The sequence below is a fragment of the Anopheles funestus genome, chromosome 3RL (assembly GCF_943734845.2).
Source record: "Anopheles funestus chromosome 3RL, idAnoFuneDA-416_04, whole genome shotgun sequence".
Taxonomy (NCBI): domain Eukaryota; kingdom Metazoa; phylum Arthropoda; class Insecta; order Diptera; family Culicidae; genus Anopheles; species Anopheles funestus.
The window spans coordinates 28156692-28172974 of record NC_064599.1 but is presented as its reverse complement, the minus strand read 5'-3'; the positions used below and the strand labels follow the sequence as shown (position 1 = coordinate 28172974).

Genomic DNA, 16283 nt, shown 5'->3' with positions numbered 1-16283 from the left:
CCATTTATGAATAGTGAGTTCAAAGAATGTAACTAAGTGGACAAAATATTCTCTTGAAATTCTTCCTTTTTTAAGGAAATTCAACACAATTTTATTGTTTTGTTTCATAATTAAGAAATAAGTAGTTTATTACAACTGCAAAAGTAACAATTATATTTGTTCTAATTAAATAAACCTCCAAACTCTTTCAGTCATTTTTAGCTTCCTTTTAACAATACAAACTTTCTCTGTATGCGTTGAATGAACACACTGGAAGCCGAAAAACCGACCTACGCGGTTTTTGCTTGAACTTCGGCCTCCGGTTGCGTTGCTTTATTGCGGCTGTTATCAATTTTATGTTTCGACCACTGCTAACCGAGATGCAGTTGCCGATTGTCGGTCGTCGTGTCCGCATCGTCTAAAGCTGGCAAACCGTTGAAAGATTATTCGCGCATTCGTTCCATGTGCAAGTAGTGCATTTTTTGTCGGTTTTTTGTATTTTTGGACAGTGATGTGTAGGGTTTAAGGTTAATCTGGTACTGTTTCAGCACAAACACACACTATACCCAAGTGCATTTTTCGATTCCACAAAAAAAAACTGCAAACGAATTATGTAATGGAATTGGTGATAAACCGACTGCAGTTTAGATAGTGTCGTGTGCAAGTCCGGTGCAAGTGATTAATTATTGTAACTCCCTGTGGATTGGAAGTTTTGTGTGCAGTTTCGGTAAAAAAAGTGAATGATAAAAGTATTGTAACTCGCGATTTTGCCATTTACGATGCAGACCGAAACCGAGATCTTCTGTGATGGATTAATTGCAGTGTAGTTGCATACAGTTGCATAGGATTATTTTAGAGTTTTTTTGCGCGTAGAATTTTTCCTGAAGGTATGTTCCAAAAAATGTGTTTTATTTTACTTTGAATGGAAGTTAATGAACTATTCAATACAATTTAAAAAAAAACTTTTTAATATTTTTTTTTTCTACCATGACTTTAAAGCTTAAATAAGTAAGGGAGAAAAAACTTCATTTCCAACTCACTCCCAAAAACCACGGAAAGCTCATCTGCATAACCAGCATCAGTTGGTTTTTTTGTTGTCGAAGTTACCTCTCCAAGTTCGTCATTCTAATCCTTTCGCGTACGCTTGACGGATCGAGCCGTAGCTCGTATTACTCATTACCATAATTTCAACCCTTCAAACAATTTTCTCCACCGATGGGAATTGAACAGAAAACGCACCTTGCAGCTTTTGTACTAACTTCCGCCCGCCTTGTCTACTGCTGCTGTATGCTAATGCATGATTCAGGCCAGGCCGCCGGTTGTTCCTGCCTGTACTGTGTTGAAAATACGTTCGCCGTGCATACTTGGCAGTGGTTTTTTGCGTGTGCAAACCCGCAGCATTCCAGCACTGCTACCTACCGGGCGACCGAATGGAATTAGCTTCATTTGCCAGCGGTCAGAGTTGTGAGCTGCCACAAACCTCATATAGACGCACGAAGTGAACAGTAAACTCTGCCCTATTTGGCCCGCATTTTTGAACACTCACTTCTTTTTACCTTTCCCCCCAAACATCAGAGCCAAATCACATAAACAAGCTTTCTTGTTTGCTAATAGTACAAGTTTTACCAAAACCCTTTGAACTACACTTCCGGCTTGTGAGTAAGCCTGGGGTTTCCTCTAATGAAAGCCAGTAGAGCCGGTTCACTTAAATGTACATGTTTCTAACCAAAAAAAAAGAAAGGCTCTCGAATTTGTGCAACATGAACAGCAAAGCATTTTGCTTCGAGTGGTGCAAAAATATGCAAGCAACCGTTTCGGTGGCGGCCGGTCAACTTCAAACGGATACACGTATGGTTAAATAGTTCTCGCATGCCACGCAGCAGCATGGACGTTTGCACACGGATCGATACAATTTGCATGCTGCATATACGATAACGATAATGGAGTGGATGTTTCGCAAGACGCAAATTGAATTATAACCTGTCAATCACAATCCATCACGATCGGTTTCATGTCTCGGCGTGATTAACGGCAGCGATTGCAGCATCGTAACATGTCGGAAAAAAGGGTCTTTTAATTACATAAAATTAATGCACGCACTCAGATCGCTCGTGATGAAAGATGGTAAATATGAATATTGGATTAAGAGTACCAATTAATGTGAAAATGTAGTAATTTTTTTAATATTTTAATGAGTTACATTGTTATTAGATTATTGTCCTTAAAAAGAGTATAAAGCACAATTGATGTGTGATCAATTTCAAAGAAATCTTTTCATTTAACCATTTCTATGAATTGCTGTTCACTAATATTCAAATTCATTAAATGACAGAAAACAAATAAATTTTTAGCTACAATACACATTGAAGTTATTTGCTTTCAGCCGGGTTTTTCTTCTCATACTTACTTCCTCCTAATCCAACTTGGGTATTCGAGTCACACGACAGGATCGACACTAAATCTCATCCTGACCATTGTCGCACTCGCAGAACTAATTATTTAGACAATCGTTCAGCTACAATCAATCGTTTTCCAGTTCCAAAGTTGAATATATTATGTGCGAGATATTGACAAGATTTAATTTCTGCTTGAAAGACCTATCAATACCAGTTTCAATCTCAGTTGAAACTGAATCTGGTTGGTAACATAACAACTTAACTTAGCCTCACAAAATCCATTCTAAATTACGCTCCTGATCTTACTGGTCAGTTGGCATCGATTCATCGTGACGCATCCCCGCTAGAAAATGGACCATTTTCCAGAATATCGATTAGTTTGCACACTGTGTGGCACAAACCATAGTCCTATTAGAACCACATTCCGTTAAATTCCACGCCAGAAGAAAGTAATTATCGACCTATAACGCTCTTCTTTGTTGGAGAAGGCCTCTCTAATTACATTTCCGAAGAAAACCCGATGACACCTCCGGACCAAAAGCTGTACGCTGAATTGCGACTTTCCGATGAAGCGTTATCACTTGGCAACACAAATTTCGACAATTCTGTCTGTTTATATATCCGTTCTTCCGGCAACTTCCATGGAACTCCTCCGCAACCGCAACTCTGTACGATGTGATCGTGGTGAATGTGATCGTTTAACTCGAGCTCTTCGATCAATTGTATCTTGTACATGTAAAGACTCAAGTCTCGGCTCGGAATATTTTATGCAGCAGTCTATTAAAAGCCGAGTTCTTGTCCTCGGTATCATATTTCGAAGAATATAACATGTATATATAGTGGCATATAGCTATAAACTGTTCTATCAACGATGCTTTTCGTAACGTCTATGACACAGTTATCATCTTCTTGGATCTTAGCCAGAACAGAACTGTCTACTGCTTCTAGCCAAAGATGATTTCTTATTCGTATTCCGGTCATGCCATCGTGGAAAGTCCCTTGAGAAAAGCAGCTGCCAAAAATCCCCCTTCCTGCCGGTCTTTCGCCTTTCCTTTTGCAATGAGCCCACCAATGTAGATGTATCCAGTTTCAGCCAATATTTCACATTTTGTCATCGTGCACTGGTGTAATTCTATTGTTTTGATAAGCTCCTTGTCTCGTAGCCTGGTTTCGATCAATTTATGCACAGTTTTTTTCTTCTACTACCCGAACGTTCCTTTCCAGCATTTAAACGCGTAAAGAAATTGAGCCTTACGTTTGGGATCGGGTCGTGAAGCGAATGGGAAAAAAAGGACACAGGCTATTTAAATTGAATTGCCAGCTTTTTTGAATGATGAACCAGCAATACCAACATCTTTCGTTGCTTCCTTTTTACGGGTTTTTTTTTATCTTTCTTTTTTTCTCCATATTATTCTCCTATTTTTTACTTACTCATCACAGTACCAGGAACCGAATCGAAACAGTGCGAAACAAATTTAAATTTATGTGCAAGAACTTTGAACGAAATTTCCCTCCCTTAATGGCCAATTGAATTTCATCGAATTGTTACCACCGTTTATCATACTTTGGGAGTTTGGGGCGGGTGGTATCGAAATGAAATGGCACCGAACCGGTAAGGACATTGCGTTAGAAGTTTACAAAATTAACGATGCTAAACATGGATGCCAGACATCGGCGCTTCGCGGTACGGCCGTGGTGAAGTGCTTCAATTCATAAGCAATTAAAAACACGACTAAATAATGACGAGTAATGGTTTATTGAGACTACTATTAGAGAAGCAAATGAAGCGCTTCGAAACAAATTGCTTACCGAAGGAGATTTACGTATAAACATGCTGCAATCTTCTTGTCTTTAGTACATGGAACGAAAAAAAAAAGTTTCTGATCGTAAATTAGATTTTAGTAGAATTTTATACTTTTTAGACACAAAAAATGCCTTTCATTTTTTTTCGGGCTACCGAGGTGGTTATTGTTAATTTTTTTGAACAAAACTCTTCCGAAAGCAAAAACATCCGATGATCCCCTTCATGGAAATGAGCCAAAAAAAGTTAGGCTTTCCACACTATCGAGCATCGAAACCTATGGCTACGACCCATTTCCCTTCCATAAGTGCAGTTCATTTATTAGGCCTAACAAATTGGATTAAACTGACAAAGGCTAGAACCGCACCCACCCAGGTGTTTGGTGTTTGTTTCGACTTCTAATGACGTCCGACGGGTTTGCGCCACAACAACGGAGTGGTCTCTTAATTTCAACACCTTTCACCGTCGTGTAATGTCTTGCTGTTTTCCTGTTGTGCGCCCAGCATAAGAACGTCGATAAGTTACCTTGTGCGAGGGCTGTCAGCAGTCTGACAAAAGGCCAACCGTGTAGCTCATTAATAAAACCCCGGGCAAATCGGCACCAAACTACTCCCAATTCATTTCACCGTGTGGGCAACTGTGGGCAGTGCCAATAAACTCATTAGGAAGAAAACATATCTTTTTCCCCCTTTGAAGGAAAGGTTCATTCGTGTAGCAAAGGACTCGTGGAATCACAACGAAGGGTAATCGAATTTCTACGAATGAATAGTTTATCTTTTGACAAGAGTGTAACAATTTTAGTACAATTTTTAAATGAAAACACAACAGTAAAAGTTGAGCTTCGTTAAAGCATTTTTTTGTTTCAGCCAAGCAAAAGGTTTTGTTTCAGCCTATGTTTATATTTGAAAATTAAAAGTTGTCTATGTAGTTTGTGTATATTTTTGACAACTTTGATACCAAAAGTATTTTAATTTTTTACGAAAAATATCAACTATCATCAGTCACGTAGTAAATCAGGCATTTATTATCCAGTCCTCCGCTAGCAGATCCGATGAATATAGCAACTATTTTTTCAATTCCTCGGTGTGTAGTCGTTACATCCGTTTTTCACAGAAATTTATGAAATAAATATTTGGTTCATTTAGGTTCATTCATAGCAATGCTGAAATGACTTTCACCATCAAACGTTAAATGTTCCTTTTGGTAATGCTAAAACGACCAACAGAACCCTTCAGAAAAAAAGACACAAATCACAGCAAGGAAAGAGAAAGGATAACAAATCCCTTTTTATTAACAGATAGTTAAACCTCTGTGTACACCTCCGTGTTTTCGGAAAGCATATTTCGAGTATTTCGACCAACAAAATTTGATGGATAACAACTCGTAAATTCACGTCGGACGCTTTTAAAACGTAGATGGAACCCTTGCAGTGCAGTCGGATAGTATTGTATGATGACGTTTGTTTGACAGCAAACACAATAAACACTAACGACAGCTAATGCTGTCAAACATTTCCATCATTTTGGCACTTTGGCCAGGCAGAGTAAATGAATTCTCTTTAAAAAAAAATTGCAATACAAACAAACATTTGAATGACTGTGACGTTTATTTGACAGGATTAATTGGACATTACCAGGAACTACTAATTACTTATCAGTAATGTAATACAACGAAAACGCTGACAAAAATTAGGTTTTAAAATAGTCTTGGAACATTAACATAACTAAAATTGCTTATTAGAGTAGCAACCCCTACCACTGAATTCTGAACGCTTGTTTGGCACTTGGTCAAATTTTAAACCAAATAGAATTATAGGACAAACAAGCAAGAAGATCAAAATTCCCATAAAGATAATTGACTTTTTAATTCATAAATTCGACAAAAAAACAAAAGCGCCAGAAAAGCGCCCATTATTTAGTTATTTTTCGCACATGCCGTCAACAATTTGACGTGATTTTTGAAATTAGCTTCATCCTTTTAAAAAACGACCCAGTATTCTCTTTCCATTTTTTTTTGTTTTTTTTTTTTGTTCATCCCGTTTTGCCATGTTTGTGGAATATCAACCATATAAAGATCTCACAGCATTGCTCTCGTTTGCGACAAGCAACACGTTCCCTCTTCAAGGTGATAATAACGCGATGAAGGGTTCGCTCCTTACGAGGGCTGCCGGTGTCGTTCGGCTTCTCCCGCAGACAAGTATTCAACCATTCATCCGTCCATCCATTCAAGCGGTCTATTGGTTCGTCACCGTGCGACGGATTTTCCATCCTTGCTGCCGTCCATCCAAGGAGAGCATATTAAAATCCATAAATTAACGTCATAGAGAGGACGCTTTCATGCACGGTTTGCCGCCTGTTGTTGTCTATCGTCCTGCGACAGCGCCATGGGCCAGGGACTGCAACTTCAATACGGTTTGTTGCACACACACACACACACAAAAAACAACTCGGTAACTACCGTAGCCTTTTTATCTTTTATTCATATGCCTATAAATACGGAATTGCACCATTAAAGTGTGTTGCTTCTTCAGTTGGCCACAGAGGATGTGCCGACAGGTTTTGATATGCTGCGTGCCCCAATATCTTTGCACTTAGCGGCGTGGGTTTTCTGTCACCGCGGATAATTGTGGTTGGAGTTTTTGGGGGGGCGGGGGGGGAGTACTGGAATATGTGGTCACGTGTTTTCCCTTACTTGCTAAAACACTTGCCAAAACAATTCCCCCTTTTTGCAAAGCGCGTATGAAAACCATGAAATGCCACGGGTGCATCTTCACCCTCGTCCTTTTGCTGGTGGGTAAAATATTTTCCGTTTCTGTCCCTGCTGTCACGAAATGAGCATTTCAACTTGTGGAAATATGTTTTCAGTTATGTGATTGCTCTTTTATTTTTTATGTTTGAGTATTGTTGAATAGCTTTTTATTTTCATGAAACAATCAACAGACAAAAGACAAACTTATTTATTATTATATTTCAAATATCGCTTTTGTTTCAGACGTTTATTGTAGCATTGTTTCATGATATAACAAAGCTACCATTTCTTTATTTACTAGTATAGATTTCAATTAAAGGTTTATATTTTAACGATATTCTGTCCATTGAGACACTTTTTTGATAAAAAAGACGCTATATTCATCTATTTAACGAATATATGTTAGAAACAAAACGAAACCTTCCCATAAAACTAAATCCCATAATAAAAATTGAGTAGCCGACCAGCAAGAAAAAAGGAACAGTTTTATTTGACTTGATTCTCCACCGAAACTTTCCATCGCGCTTGAATAGCATTTCGAGCGGACCGACAAAGTTGACAAGCCAAGATATACGAATGATGGAAAGGACGTACAAAAATGAAAATGTGTGCTAGCCAAGATTCAGCACTCGTTTGACACCTTATGAAAATGAAAATGTTATGACACACGCGACACGTCGTCAAACGATTTTCGGAGGGGTGAAACACACCAACAGAAACCGAAAAGAAACGTTCGAGGGATTCCCCGAACTCCGATCGAAATTGTCACGAGTACCTTTTTTTTCTCTGTTGGTTTGGTGTGCATTGCATTACCATCGAGGGTTGTCTAAGGTATTCAGCTAGACACAACCCAGAAAAAAAGGGGGAAACGAAAAAGGGGAACCATGGGTCCCACCCTATTTCATAAGAAATTAAATTAAACCAACCCTCCCTGTACCACAAATGGCATGCCGCAATAACTACCACGTTACAACACAAGTACCTAAGGTAATGATTAAGATAGAAAGAGTGAGAAGGAGCGCCTAAAACCGACAAGGCAACGATGTTTGTTCTTTTGTTTTTTTTTTTTTGAATCATCGGTGAATTTTAGTTTTAAAAATATTATCGCGCTTCATTTGTAATGCGATTTTGTTCGATGATTTACTGCAAAATTAATTACCGATGACAATGCAAGGGGGAGGTAGCAAACCGATTTAACTGAAGCTAATTTTTCTTTTGGAAGAAGAGATTAAAAAGCATTGCAATTTCAAAGATAAATAGAGCAATATAAAAGATCAACAAAAGACGCACGTGTTGAATATAAAAACAACAAAAAGGGGCATCATAATTGCTTTAATCAAACTTAAAGGCTTGGTGAGAATGTATCTAGCTTATGCAAATTTAATGATAAACCAAGAATTTAAAAAAAAAACATCGCCTTGCCACAACTCACTGAACCCTGAGCTACGTTTTTCGAGCCAAACCTTGGGCTTCATACAAGCCCAAAAAGGGCATAAAACCTGCATTGTGGTAACCATAAATCGGGGAACTAATTTATCATAAGAAAATCCCGTCCAGCATAAGCCTCGAAAATATATTAAAAATAGTTCCATTCCCACTAATGGCCATGCCGCAATGATAAATTGTTATCTTATTTAATCCATCTTTTAATCTTTAATTTTTAATTTGACCATAAATGGGCAAGATCTATAAGAAAAGGTTAATAAATTTTAATGAAATCTATGTTTTTGGTTTAGTGCCATCTTTATTGTGAATTATTATTACTCAGCATTTTTAATAACCAGACTACTACTTATTACTTTAGGTATTTCATTCTTATGATATTTTCTTCATTGAATACACCAAATCCAACCATATCATTATCGAACGAAATATTCCTTAACGCAAACGTTAACGACCCACGGAATTAGGATGAATATTTCCTAAACATGGAATACATTTCGCGCCCATTTTCTATCGATAATCACTTTTCGCGAATGCAAATGTCCTGTATGTATATTTTTTCGCCCTCTTTCTTTGAATCACCTTTAAGTGTGAGTACGGTAAATCGATCTAAATGCTAATGCTTCAATCAAATGGATTTGATTCACTGCCACACAGTACAGATGGACGACAGTGCATCAAGTGTAGCCCTTAAGATGGTTTCCCGTTTTTTTTCGTCGTTTTATTTGAGGAATTTGAAAATAAAATGAAGATAGAAGTGTAAATTTTTATTATTTTGTTTTTGATTGCTTCTTAAGAACGGCCAGGCTGTTCAAGACTTATTTTACCACGTAGCAAGAGAATCAGTTCTTTGTATGGGATTTGATACCCGGTCCTGGACTAGCGCCAGAAATCTAAATATTAGGGAGAAATTTACTTTAAATAAAGTTTATAAAATAATCATTTAAAAAAAAAGTTAACTTTATAGGGTCAGCAACACAACACACAGAAAACTTACAAGTGTCCTATTCCTTCATGATGTGCCTGCTATTCGAACTAGAAACCTTCTAACATAGACGAATGACGGATCAGTCCTTTTTTTACATAAGCATATCAGCGGATTCATCGTCGTGGCCCGTGCATTATCGAGCAAAAAAAAAACAACTTCTCTATTAAATTCCTATAGCATACTAAACAACACAGTTAATCTATGCTTTAGTGTACATAATTTTATGGTAATCTCCCCTAGCATGTATTGAGACAAAAGAAACTTTGCTCTTCAACTTTTAATTTATTTTTTTGCACACTCCAAATTTCTCCGCTTCGGAAGGTAGGGGCCCTAAAACCACTAGTTGGTATTAGTGGAACTGCCCATATGCATGTTTGCAGCTGTGTACTTACATATGGCGAAACAATTCCATTCATTCTTGAAGCACCATGTAAAGGATACTAGGGAATGACGTTGTAATGAAGTAAATTTATTAGTATTAGTTATTAGTAAATAATTAAAAAAAATGTTAAAAAGCATGCGTATAATTTAGACACGAAAACAACGAAATAAAATCCGAATTTTATAAAAGTATCCTTTTAACTTCGTACAACTTCATTCTGAAAAAAGGCTATTGACACTATAGTTTTGTCCTGGACATTAGAAAAGCAAAGCAAGAAACACAGAGAGTAAATGGGCGCATAATCTATAACTATCATTAGTAAATAATTACAATGGTAAAATTACATGCTGGTAAAAGAAGAATTTCCCCTAATTTATTTAAATGGTTTTTAATCAAATAAAATAATAATGTCAACTCTTTTTATTAAGTTAGGTTAAGCATGCACATTTATTTAATCTTCCCTTTTATTTATTTGATTTTGAATAGTTTATGATTATGATATGATTATTTAAATTTAAATCCAACGTAACTTTTATAGATTTTAAATTTCAATCATCTTTTGCTTTAACGCACGCCGATGCATCCCACTAATCAGCGCCACGACCATACCGAACAATACAGCAACGGTGCTGGCGATAATAAATATTGAACGTACAATGCCACGGCAGCAAAAATTCCCAAAACCCTGGCGCACCCGATGGTAACGATTTTTTATCGCCACTCAGCTGATTTCCACACCGACCCGACCCGCAAAAGCGGATCAGCATTCATCGTTTTACAGCGTCGTAAAAATTGTACTCTTGAGACAGCTTGATGTAAATAATGTAGCGAAAGAAGAAAAACACACCATCGCGCGCCCCATTATCCAAAGGCACCATGCACCACCAAACGGATACATGCAATAACTTCTTGCGGTCCATGCTCTTTCCCGTTTTTTTGCAAAGGGAGGAAAAGAAAAGCGTAAAAGAAATAATACGCACGAGAGCATAACACACAACGGCCCAAACGGTTTGCGTATTGAATGATAGTTTATGCGAAAGCAGCCTCTATTTTCTGTGCGCTTCGGGATTTTTCGTGTTGCCCTTATAATGCATCCGCTGCTTGCTTCGAGCCTTATACCAAACAATGCCCAAGCTTTGTTGAAATGCCGTATCAGCTTCCTTCTTGGCCTGGTCGCTCACAATTTCCATCGCAAAACGACCAAACAAAACATTCTCACTAACGGCGATATGTCAACGTGTACCCGCCACGCTGATAGTCGCCTTCAGGACGCGCCTTGACATTCCGGCATTCGTTACACGCAGGCGCCGAATACAGAGAAGAAAAAATAACCCCCAAACGAACTGAATGCCACCCTGTGCCTACACAACAAAACCGCTGTACCAGAATGCATACGATGGTTTGGCGCGTGTATTTCCGGTGTTTCCGCTTGGCCAAGTTCACCAAAGCTGGTGCTGCTACATGTCTGCCGGGGAATGTAAAGTCGCACATTCGCTTCGCTTACCCAATTAGCATCATTTGCAGTAGTCAGTTCTCTTCGCGGCAAAAAGAAGAACCAAACTCGACAAGATGTAGGGCATGATAATGAACGTTTTAAACTAACATTCCATCATTTATTGATCTTTCGTTGCAGCCAACACACATACAGCACAACAATGGGATAGCAAGATGGTGAAATGCTCCTACCCAACCATTAGGGTGAGTGGTTAATATTTGAATGAAATATATTGCGATTAAAATTAATATAACTCCTACATAAAATACTTAAATTATTCTCAACTTAAAATCAACGGTAGCGGCATGACATGAAAACACTCATGAAAAGCATAAGATTTTTCTCTCTTATTTGCAACCCCGTACTCGCTCTCTTTCTCTCTCTCACTTTCGTTCGTTCCTCTCAGTATGCGATGGTAACCATCGCAACGCAAAATCCACCTCCAACCCTCCACAAGTTACATTCTCTTGCATAACTTACGGGGCAGGCGCAAGTGTTCGTTATCAACGCTTTTCAGTAGTAGCAGAATCGTTGTCGTTGTTACGAGATAAAATACCCGAGAGCCATCCTGCCTGGTGGTGGTATTTGGCCACTACATTTAGCTCGACCCAACACTGTCACCGAAAGCGCCGGGGCTTTTTGCTCAAGGTAAATCGGTAGTCCGCTCTCCAGCGCAAGTTTTCCTTTTCTCTCGCTCACCAAAAAATCGTTTCCCACTTTTCCTCCTGCTAGAAAACGCCTGTTTTCCATCACTTTCTATCTCGGGTTTTTCCCCTCTCTTTATAACCTTTCATTGCCTCGGACGTCTACCCGTCGTGTATGCACAACACACACAGCAACCGAAAAGATGCTTTGCTCAGTTTGTGTTTGATCTCTGATGAAAAGTGCACGACAGACCGGGGGAAAAAATTCGTTTCATCGTTTTTTGTGGTGTAATTTCCAACAAAATTTTCATTACGATTCGTGTGAAGGCACCATTTAACAGAGTTTTTATTTGTCCAGTGTATTGAGTGTGATTTTAGTTTCGAAAAAAAACAACGATAAAAAAGGGAAAAACCACGTAACGCGTAAAACGAGAGCATTTCACATACTCATTGCGCTAAAAGACATTCCATAACACACAACATTACTTCGGCTTTTGGTCCCTGTTTTCCAATCATTTTCCTTCTCGCTTCCTTCCATGTGTCCTTGTCCTTATTTTCTCGCTCTAACTACTGAGTGAGTGGAGAGGATTGGTGTGTAGTGCAGTTCTAGTGTAGCCATAGTCTGTTGTTATTACCCGTTTTTCCCCGGACATTAAATGCTACTAAACGAGCCGGATTGTGAGGTTATGTTGTGTGTCGTTTAGACTGCAGGCGAGTGTTTCCAAAGGTAGCAAGCAAACAAATTGTCCTCACTGTACGAACAGGACAGGCAGAAAAGGGCCCCAAAATCGAATGAACGAACAGTTTTGAGTGTGTGGGCTGCCGTGCTAGAACGCCCGCTGTCAACCATTCCCCCCGCACGAACGAGAAACCCGTCAACGTGGACAGGATTCACCCATTCGATAAAGGTAGGATCAATTCATTAAATTAGACACCGCCGTATATTCGTCGTCCTGCACGGCTGGTTTTAAATTACCATTGTCAGCGTGTTTTTGCTGCTCGTATATATATACCGTCTTGCGGCGATACCGATTTATCGATCTGGGCTTAAAACCAGCATGAAACCTGAACGCCTGTACCTTCCAAAGGCCGAAGAAAAACCCTTACCGAAAAACCATAACAAAGTTTGCACACTCTGTATGTGTTTGTGTATGTGTGAGTTCTTTATGCAGGTTCCGGTTTTCCACAAAGCATACTGCTTCGTTATCAGTTCACCATCAGATAAGTTTCTCATTTGCTACTTCCGGACAAACCGGGGTTATCAACATCCCGCACACCAATTCGTTAGCTTAGGTCTGTTTGCTCTTGCTTCAATCATACAACCACAACCTGCTTACGCGGGACACAGGTTACGGTTGTTGAACTGTGACGAAAGTTTTGGCCATGTTGTACAATAAATATATCCATGATGTAATATGAAAGTATGTTTAAAACAAGTACCATTCCATTAAGAACTTAGTGATGTCAGTGATTACGTAAAAGAGAATAAAAAGGACTTATCCTTTTCCCAAAACAACTCATATTTATTGGAGAATGTTGCAAAAATCCCTTTTCTTTTCTACATATTATACAATGACCTATTTATAAATGGCCTAAAGCATTGTAATTATGCAAATATTAGTTCTTGTCTCTTGCTTGAGAAGACACCGACTGTAAATGGCAAGACTTTCGTTCTTTTGCGTTTCGATCAATGGCTGACACAGCTGAACATAGGACATTTAGTCTGTTTTATGAAAATGTCGTTGGAATATTCATATCACGCTTACTCATTATAATTATTACTTAGCATCAGATTATGCATTTCATTTCTTGTTTCTTACCACACGAAGACAAGTGGCTGTGATATCTCCAAATTCCAAAAATCCTTGAACTCCAATTTGCCCACAACAACTCAAAGCTCATTTCCCCTTGAGACCAATAAAACTCCATCGAAGTAAATATATCCAGATACAGCTGAAAGATACAGCTGCCTGGAGATATAATTTGTCGCGATTTTTCTTACATCTTTTGCAAGATTTGTTTTGCTGTGCCGAGACGAAGGGAAAAAGTGTTCTCTCCTACCAGAAGGGTAGAGAAAAAAAAAGAAATCGTCAAAGTCTTCTTCCGCCGCCCTAATGAACATCCGTTATCATTATCGTTAATTTGTTCAGTACAGCATAAAGTGGAACTTGGATTACAACACATCGTCCCATCGGCAAATTCTCTTGCGTTGTGTTAATTAGTTAGCTTGGGCATAACGCCTGCCAGGAAATGATTACTTTCTAGTTTATCGTTCCTTTGTTTTTATCCAGTTCTTTCTAAGTACCTGCAATAGTTTTCTTTTTTTAGGACAAAAACGTTAAAGTGGATTGGCTGGGTTAGAACACATATTTTAGTCCCTAACTTACGTCTGGATATTGCACAACGCAAGTCTGTCAGTCACTGAGGTTCTAGTGGCTTCCGATGCTAATCCGTTGGATTTTCATAGCTTTCGTTCGTTTGCTGCTAACTTCGTTTTTTTTTTTTGCTTTCTTCACCACCAATGTGCTAAGCTGTGTTCCACACAGCCACACAAAGAAGTAAATAAGATGAGATGCGTAGGTTTTATTCACCTCGTTTGCAGTTTCGCACGAATCTACACCTCGAAATTGGTTCCGTAACGTGAGAAATGTTTTACTTCTGAAAGGTTAACTATGCTACTCTTGAATAGCGGGCACTAAGGATTGTTCCTACTAAATCAAGCCATTCGATAGTGCTATCAAGCATAGCCTGACTGGCTCTCGAATGATAAATAGTCTTGCCTGGCCACTTGCCAACACATTCGCTCGCCGAAATCACACGAACGGAGCCGCTGTAGATCCAGGTAGATGGATTGGAAAAGATCATCAAACATTCGCTAGGTTCGTAAAAACTAAATAAAACCCATAAACAACCACCGTGGTGGGGCCGCCATCGGTTCGGTTGCCCACCGTTAGCATCCGTACTTTTATTTTTTTTTCCTCGCCGGACGTAACATCTTCGACCTTTTTTCCGCCCCCCCCCCCCCCCCCCCCCCCCCCCCCCATAAGCTTTTTCTTTGCACGGACACACTTTCTCTCTGCCACTTTTGCTTTCGTATTCTGGTGGGCGCTTTTTGCACCCCATTTTCACCCTCATGGGGCGCGCGCTGGTATTATGTTTTTAGCACACAAAATTATCGTAGCTGTACTGCGAAACAGCTATCACCAGCGAGCTGCAAAATTCATGAACAAGTTGATACGAGATGTTGCACTCATTGCCCTTTTTGCCGGCTGTTTGGTGCGAAATGAAATAGTACCGTGAACTGTTGTTTCTGTTTTTGCTACCCAGTACACTAACCTGTAGAGTTCCATCTGGTACGATGGGGTAAGTCGGCTGACATTTTCGGCGAACGAATTTCAAATCGGACTAATTGATCCCTCGGGGTATCGGTGGATACATAAAGGTCCGGCTCCTGCTATGAGCTGTTAGTCGTGAGATCTTAGCTTATTTCTCGTGACAGGCCGTCAGAAACAGCAAGCAAAAACTGCTCCCATGTTTTATCCTGTGAAGTGGCGTCTAAAGAGAAACATAAAATAATGTTAAAGACATTTATTACTTAAAAATGCTTAATTTTTGGGAAAACTTTTCGTTTTACGGTGAATGCTCAAGGCGTATTATTATGGTTTATTTATGAATAAAGAAAATATTTTTTTTTAAATCAGATATTTTATTCATAAAAGCTTTCTAGTCTTTATCTTGATGCAAACTTTAAAAAAGCCTTTAATGGCTTGCACAAAAAAGTTATTTAGAATAAAAGTTTTGTTTTCTATTTTCATTCGCTTTATTTATCTTTTCCTTTTTTGGACCGAAAAATTCTTAAACTTCTTTTAAAGACTTTAAGATTTTATAGAGACTATCCGCATTCTTATGTCATTATTGTAACTCCTCAAATTTTTGGGAAAAATTTCTCAACCAGAACATGTGCCGTGGAACGGAATAAATGATACGATATTAATCTGAGGTTGCACCATCTGTGTTTCCTTGGCAAGGTGTTACAGGAATTTTAAAATTCTCCATGTGAACGTGCATTGCCGAGGTACATTAAGATCCCTCACATGCACTGCAGAGATTTTTAACTACAGCAGCCCTTTCGTTTATCACTATGAGGATGCTTTAATAGAGCTGTCTGCTTTGAGCAGTTCATCGTAAATAACTTCCACGGCTAATACCACCATATATACAAGGGAAAGGCTTTTTGTAAATAATATTCTTTTTTTCGGGGTAGAAATATCGCATTGCCTAATGATCAAACAGGCAGGTTTGCAAGATAAAATACGAAACTGCATCATAGAGACTAAACATTGTTCTTCTTTCTGCATTAAGCTTATTTTCTTTATAAATTTCGGGATTGTAGCAATGACAACATTA

The 16283-nt window shown here is 38.7% G+C and overlaps 1 protein-coding gene across 2 annotated transcripts in view; it reads left to right on the top strand.

Annotated features, from left to right (window-relative positions):
* The first annotated feature begins 214 nt into the window (after positions 1 to 214).
* Positions 215 to 16283, top strand: part of LOC125771409 (uncharacterized protein DDB_G0283357) — a 64521-nt gene continuing 48452 nt past the window's right edge. Inside the window, exons 1-2 of one of the 2 annotated variants that reach the window (XM_049441986.1) lie at positions 215 to 866; positions 11371 to 11435. The gene's annotated coding sequence lies outside the window, so the exon portion shown is untranslated. Of the gene's footprint in view, positions 867 to 11370; positions 12165 to 16283 lie in introns of both variants that reach the window. The other variant, XM_049441987.1, reaches the window with a different exon arrangement.